Genomic DNA, 8,028 nt, shown 5'->3' with positions numbered 1-8,028 from the left:
GGAGAGAGAGAGAGAGAGAGAGAGAGAGAGAGAGAGAGAGAGAGAGAGAGAGAGAGAAGCTGTGATCTCCAAAACAGTAGATTTTTAGACACAGACCTCTTGCAGTTTAGGTCAACATAACATTTTGTTTGGCCAATGGCCACTGTAAAACTAACAGAGCAAAATGCTGGCACCATATAATCCAAGAAAAAGTTAACAATAGCAAAATAAAATGAAAAGAGCATTTCTGCGTGTTTTAAATTTAACAGTTTATTGTTAATGCAAAAACCAGCCATCAAATATAATATTTTACTGCTTTATGAAACTAAAATTAATGTGTGTGTATTTTTGTGTCAGTTAGCTGAAAAGTTACCCCTTCGATATTTGGGGAATATAAGAAAAAAGTACCCCAAATTACATCATTTCCTGAGATATACTGGAAAAAATAAAAGTCGATATGGAAATATCTTTAACTTAAGAGTTACACAAACATATCATAAAGTCCAGACATACATATCTTCAGTATTGCTAGTAGATGGGGTTGGGGTTGTGTAAATTACACAATTATAGTTAGTCTGCTTCTGAATGTAGGACTTATATTTTAGTAAATAGTCAAGTATGAAAATGTAACCAGCAGGAATGCAGATGTTTTAGTTAATTAAAAATTTTCGTAAGGTAGGATATTGTTAAAGATGTTTAGCTTGAGATTGCTGAGGAGAAATATACTTTTTCAGAAGTCAGTTTTAATGATATAAACACCACAAATCAAACAGTATTTTCTAACAGAAGATACCATTGTTGTAAGTGTGTTTACTATATGGCTATTGATTTTTTTTTTTTTGTTCAGCACCAAGTGGAAGTATTCAATAGAGTTTTTGTGCTCATGCTAAGTAAGAAATATTCAAACACAGTTCATGTCAAAACTTAATGGGTATTTGCACATACTTTTCTTCTTCCACAAGAGAAGCATTTAGCACAAAAACACATGTTTTAATGGAACATACTGTCGTACACAGACATTGCTCTCAGACTCCAGTGATACAACAAGGAATGATAAGGCTTCATGAAGCTTGTGATTGAGTTGTGTGATAGAAATTGACCCCAAAGAAGAAGTGACTTTTATAAAAGATGAGTTATCTAAGAGTTGCTTTGGGGAAGAGAAAGGAGTAACCTGGAATTTAGATGTCAACAGTATCACCTTGACAGGGCTACAAGGAATGCCCATTCTGCATTAACCATGAAAAGGTGTTCCACACCTCATGAGGGAAGTGTTTTAAAGTGTGTATAGGATGGCTGGGGATGGCAGGAAGTAAGGGGCCTAAGATCAGAAAAAGGAAACAGAGAACAGTACAAGGGATGGACCGTGAACAGAAGTACACATATCCTGTGCTGTAACTAGAGTAAAAGGAGATGAGGTCTGTGCCAGCTGGCAAACACATGGCTAAGACTGGCATAGACACTCATAGGGAGTGCAAGGGTGAGGTGCTGGGGAACGGGGAGGAGAGGAGGGAGATTAGACCTTTCAGAATATAATTTAGCCCTGAAGGGAATTCCCTTCTGAGGCTGTTGTAATTTTAAGTTACTATTGATTCTCCTGGCTAGGGTTAGCTGCAATCTGGGTTATTGTGAGGTCCCAGAGAAAAGCTTAGTGCTAGTGTGCTGTGTTCAAGCAAGAAGGGAGCCAGGCACCTGGTGTCCAAGTGTACTTCTGGAGGTCTATAGACACATTGAATTACATGCACACTTATGTGTTGTAGAGCTAGGGCTGGGGTCTGGTGCTCACAGACCCCTCAAGCCCATTCACAAACCCTTCACACACAGGCCTATGAGCTAGGTAACTGGCACAGAGGTCCTTGGGGCCTCTTTATTCAGCACACACATGTCTAAGAGCTAAGCAGTCCACAGAAAAACTCAGAAACTCAACTGCTACCAGCAAAGTCCAAAGAAAAACTGAAACTGAGCAGCTGACGGCAGAGTAAACATGCTCCTATTTTTTTTTTTTTCCTTTTTGTCTTTTTTCGTGACCGGCAACGGATCGCAACCCTCAGTGTCACGCCCGTACTGGACCGGGACCGGCAATGGGATCGCAACCCTCGGTGTTGCACCCGCACCTCGCTCAGCCAGTGAGCGGCTGGTCTGTATGTGGGATCCGAACCCTCGGCAGGAGCGCCACCGCGCTCCCAGGCGGCGCACTGTAGCAGTGCGCCACCGGGCTGGCCCCCAAACATGCTCTATTTTTATATGTGACCTCTCTGCCCCAGCCTGCTTCACAAACTGCAGAACACACAATAGCTACAAAACTAAAAAGACACATTGGGTCACATGCACACTAACTCCACCCATACAACTTATTTACAAGAAATGTCGAGGGAGCCTGATTAAATTATTCTGTTTTCCCCACATGTGTCTATGCATTTTTCTAGGGAGAGTATCCTTTATTTTCAGTTGTTATCAAATGTGTCCCTGCACAGATAAAAGATGACTTTCCTGAACTGTAAGTCTGATTAAGAGATAAGTTAACAGAGTATGAAGGGCTGTGTAGGTTGGTGGGATAGGCAAAATCTAAGGGCATTTAGCTGCTGAAATTCTTTATAATTGAATAAGTAATTCAATGTAAAGTGCTCTAGTAGTGTCTTTGAAAGCAAGAGATTATTAACTCATTTACTAAACCCCTAAAAGTTCAATTCATTGCTTTTATATTTTAAAGAATCAGACTATGAGTACCAAGATCCACAATTTCTTTGCTTTTGCAATAAAACTTGCATAATTAATGCCACCTGGCATTTAACTTCTTGAGCAAATGTTGAATGAAGTTGCTCCTTGATTCACAGAGTTTACAAGACAGATATTGCTAAAAAAAAAAAAAAATTTTTCAAATAACATCGTTGTTAGATAACAGCAAAAATATAATTAAATCTACAAAATCATGCCAGCTTTTATCATGCTAATTCTTGCAAAATACAAAAGAGTTGGGCAATTAGTGCTAACTATGAGCCAGTTTCTAGAAAATGGAATAGAGCAATGTGTTGTTTTTATCTCTTATAATTATAAATGTAGATGTGAACTGTAATTCATTAACACAACTGTAAATAAAAAAAAAAAGCAGCTCAAATGCCCATGTAGCTTCATTAATTGCAGTACTACTGCAGTTAATGGCATATATTAAATATAATAAATAAAAAATATCATTTCCCAATATTGTTTAGTTCAATAACATGTCATGTATAATTTTTAGAATTGGCCATTAATTTCAAAAGATAAAATTCAACTGAATCAAGTTATCTAAACGATCACACTAACATGTTCTTTAATTTTATTTTGAAAGTGTCTAATGAACTAATATTTGTAGTTGACAATGATGGAAAAATCAAAATATTTCATATATTTTGGGGGAAATGTAATCCAAATTAATTTAAGTTAATTTAAATACAAAACCCAACCTGTATGGCATATGCATTTTCAAAGACGATTTCCTTAATACTTCAAGTTTAAAAATTATGAAGTGAATAAAACTAAATTATCTGATAGAACCTCATTAAAAGTTTTTAAAATAATAAGTAATTGTTTACTTAAAATAATACTGTTCTTTTTAGTATATCTTTGGTGTTCTAATACAGAAAAAATATCAAATAACTTTTAAAATGACAGTGTTTAAAAAATTCTGACCAACATATTTACGAAAAAGCAGAAACAATATATTAAAATTAACTTACAGGTCAATATTCCAGCTAAGAAATTCATCTTCATATGTTATTTTACTGCAACATAGTTTACATAAGAGTGTTGCAGGTAATGTTGACAAGAGGCTCTACAACTCTTAAATAACATTTCTGAAATTATAAAATGTATTCAATTAAAAATTTAAAAGCTAATAAAATTAGGCCTGGTAATTGTTCTTTGAGAATAAAATCAATAAAAAGTAATAATTTATTTATTTATTATTTCTGTATATTTAAAACAACTTTCCTTAAGAAGACCCATGGCAAGAAAATTTGCATGTAAACCGTTCAGTTTTTTATTTTACATTTTATTTGCATAATTAGGGAGAATTTACATTTGGTTCTGTTTTAGTTTTAAATTTTTTTACAGTATATATTTTAGGTGTACAGCATGATGTTTTGATATACTTGTACATAATGAAATAGTTGTGACAATCAAGCAAATTAATATAGCCATCATTTCATCATCTCACAGTTACCCTTATTGTGTGTGTATGGTGAGAGGAGTTAAAATCTTCTCTCCTCCCAGATTTTCCATATACAATACAATATTATTAACTATAGTCCTCATGTTGTACATGAGACCTCTTGACTTACTCATCAGGTGTAAATGCAACTTTGTATTCTTTGACCTACATTCCCCATCCTATAAATATTCTTCTACTGCTTGTTTCTAAGGATTTGACTTTTTTTTTTCTCTAAGATTCTACGTATAAGTGAAACCATGCAGTGCTTTTCTTTCTGTGTGTGGCTTATTTCACTTACTTAATGTCCTCCACTTTCATCCACGTTGTTGCAAATATCAGGATCTCCTTCATTTTTAAGGCTGGATGATATTCCATTATATTTGTGAATGTACTTCAAAAAGTTCATGGAAATATTTGTATTATCTTTTGACCCCATTTTTTCATGAATTTTTTGAAGTACTATGTGTTTGTGTATGTATACATGTGCATGTGTGTTTATAAATATATTATTTATAAATATATATAAAATATATTTTATTTGTATACTTTATGTTTTTTATATACTATGTATTTGTATATATATCATAATTTCTTTATCCATTCATCCATTGACACACACTTAGGTGTTTCCATGTCTTGGCTATTGTGAATTATACTGAGATTAACATGGGGGAAAAGACATTTCTAGGGGGCATTTATTACACTTCCTTTAGATAGCATCAGAGTGGATTACTGAATTACATGGTAGTTCTATTTTTAATTTTTTGAGGAACTGCATTTTATAATATGGCTGCACCAGTTTACATTCCCACCCAACAGTGTACAGAGGTTCCCTTTTCTCCACACCTTTGCCATCATTTTATCAGTGGGTTCTCTTTTAGATAGCAAACTTTTTTAGAGTTTTAAAAGAACGTTTTAACTCACACACAAATATAAGTACCTAATTAATTTATACAATAAATGACAATTAAAAGTTGGGCAGTTTTGATCAAATTGACCAAAAGTTTTATAATTTTATTTTTTCATGTGTACATCTTTACCAGCCTGAAATTATTCTTTGTCAGAAAAGAATAAGATATTCTAGCATAATTAATATATGTAAATTTAGTGTCATAATTACAATTCATAAGGCAAAAATTTCCATAAATATGAATCACGTCTATTTTTCATATTCTAAATTTTCATATTCTTGACAATAGTCTTCTACTTTGCATTATAGGTTTTTTGCGTCTGTGCATTGTGCCTTCTCTCCTTTTGACTTACAGGCTTAATTTTCTGGAGGGCAAAAGCAGAATGCATTTTTATCATTGTTTCTTTTGTTTTTAATCCAACTGGCTTATATATGAGTTACCAACTGGTAAATTTAGTAAAATAAAATTAGACTTTATGATTTATATAAATCAAATATATTTTATGTCATAACTATACAAGTCAGGAAAAAATTAGAAACTCCAAATTGTGGTGTTATGTTCAGCACGTTTTATTCCTCTCTTCTTTTTCTAGCTCGGTTTCTAGTCTAAGGTGTCTCTTGTGACAGAAACTTTGAATCCATCAGGTTTTACTTTTTTCTGCTCCCATGCATGTCATACTATCCTCAATAAAAGGGCATCTTCTATTTATATTTCATATGATCAATTATATGTAATTATATTTTCTCTGTTATAACTGCATGCTAATTAAAGACTACCTTTTGCATTTACAAGGAATATTTGAAGTAAAGGAGTGTGAAAAAATCAAGAAAAGTAAATAACATTAAATCAAATTAAAAATATCTAAATAGATACAACTCTATCTTACCAAGATGGAGTAACAGAGATTGGATTCACTCTCCTACTTGACAATCCAAATATGTATAATGGTTTTCAAGATACTGAACACCAGCCAATGAAGGATGATAATCTATGAAAGATGGAAAGCAACCAAGGTATACCCTATGATTGCAAGCTTGCTCCCCTAAGGCAGTTTCCAGGATGTGGTCTAGGGGGAAAAATCCAAGAAGAGGCTAAAAGATTCCATAATTTTAGGGCACAAAGCTGAGAGTTTAGTGAGACATAGCTGTATCTGGTTTGTTGGACAGAGTATTGAAGTAGAGAAGGCTGTGTAGAGAGAGAACACCAGAAATCTGCAGTTTCCCTCAGGTATTTAGAAGAGTCTTGTTGAGTGCATAGATGTGAGGAAAATACCTGACATCAGGAAAGAAACCTCCCTCCAAGATTAGCTAATAGTATCTGGTGAGCACACAGAGCTTAGAAAATGATCTCCTATGCTACAATAAAAACACTAATAATTCATGGAGCACCGATAGAATACTAGGAATGGAATGCCTCAGTCATGTCTTTAGCTCTACCTTGAATTCTTCTCTGGATCCACCTAACAAATTATAAAAGCAAGACCAAAAATGATCAAACTGTATCAAGAACTGCATGCCAGAACAAAGCTCAAGAATATTTATAGTAGTACAAACAAATATACCCAGTGCCCGAAAAAGTGAAATTCACAATGCTACCTAATCAAAAAGACCAGGCAATGAAGAAGCAGGAAAGCACAAACAATAATTTAGCTGATTCAAATTGAGCCAGAATTGACACATATATTAGAAGTAGCAAAAAAGAACATTAAAATAGTTATTATATCTGTTTCCATATTTTTAAAAATATAAGTAGATATGTACTAGCAGACATATAAGAAAGAACCAAATCAAACTTGCTGAGATGAAAACTAAAAAACAAACAGTGAGATTAAAGGCCAACAGCATGGCACAAGAAAAGATTAGTGAAATTGAGACATAGATATATAAACTATTTAAAATAAAACAAAGCCAGAAAAAAAGAATGCAAAAACAATTTACAGAATGTCAGTGAACTGTGTAACAGAATGTCAGTGAACTGTGGGACAACTTCAAGCAGCCACATATATGAAGGTATTTCAAAAAGTTCATTAAAAAATAATACGAATCTTTCATTAACTTTCTGCAGTAACCTTGTGTGTGTGTGTCTGTGTGTGTGTGCATGTGTGCCATTAGAATCCCTAGAGAAGGATGGGGGTTAGGGGAATGTATTGAATACCTGTTGCTCTGCAATATTATTTATTTATTTATTTATTGAATACCTATTGTTATGAAATAAGATTATTATAAATTTAGAGGCTTAACATAAAACACATGTATTTTATCATAGCTTTTTATTTCTTTTTTTTTGGGGGGGGGTGGTGGTCAGGAATCCCAGCATAGTTTAGCTAATTCCTCCAATCAGTTGTCTGCCGCAGTTGGGCTTTCACCTGAATCTCAACTTGGAATGGATGCTTTTCCAAGCTTATGTGATTGTTGATAGCATCCAATTCTTTGCAGGTTTCCGGGCTGGGGGTGGGGTGTCTCAGTTTCTCCATTCCTGTTAGGAGACAATGACCCTCAATTCTTTGCCAAGTGGCCCTCTGCATATGGCAATTCACAATATGTTTCTTTAACTCCAGCAAGGACAAGAGTCTGAGCAAGACATTATAATCTTATCAATGTAATTACATACACATAATCACATGCATTCTATGATCATTGCCATATTCGTGGTTAGATACAAGTCATAGATCCCACCTACACTCAGTAAGAGAGAATTGCATGAGGAAGGGGTCATGGGACCATCTTAGAATCTGTCTGCAACAGAGAAAAATAAAATAAAATAAAATAAAATTGAAGAGTTAATGGCCAAAAAAAATTCCAAGTTTGATGAAGAAGTTTAACTGACAGATCCAAGAAAGTCTACAAACTGCAAACATAAGAAACATCAAGAAAGTTACACCAAGGCACATCATAATCAAATTGCTCAAAACCAGTATTAGAGAGAATTTCTTAATTTTCATTAGCTAAATAT

The 8,028-nt window shown here is 34.1% G+C and overlaps 1 protein-coding gene across 3 annotated transcripts in view; it reads left to right on the top strand.

The window, feature by feature from the left end:
- The window catches only part of BRINP3 (bone morphogenetic protein/retinoic acid inducible neural-specific 3), a 396,539-nt gene that overhangs the window by 206,717 nt on the left and 181,794 nt on the right, over nt 1-8,028 (top strand). The gene's annotated exons all lie outside the window — the stretch shown is intronic.

The sequence above is a fragment of the Galeopterus variegatus genome, unplaced genomic scaffold (genome assembly GCF_000696425.1).
Source record: "Galeopterus variegatus unplaced genomic scaffold, G_variegatus-3.0.2 Scaffold768, whole genome shotgun sequence".
NCBI lineage: Eukaryota > Metazoa > Chordata > Mammalia > Dermoptera > Cynocephalidae > Galeopterus > Galeopterus variegatus.
Note: the sequence above shows the minus strand (reverse complement) of the source record. Positions and strands in the feature narration are given on the sequence as shown.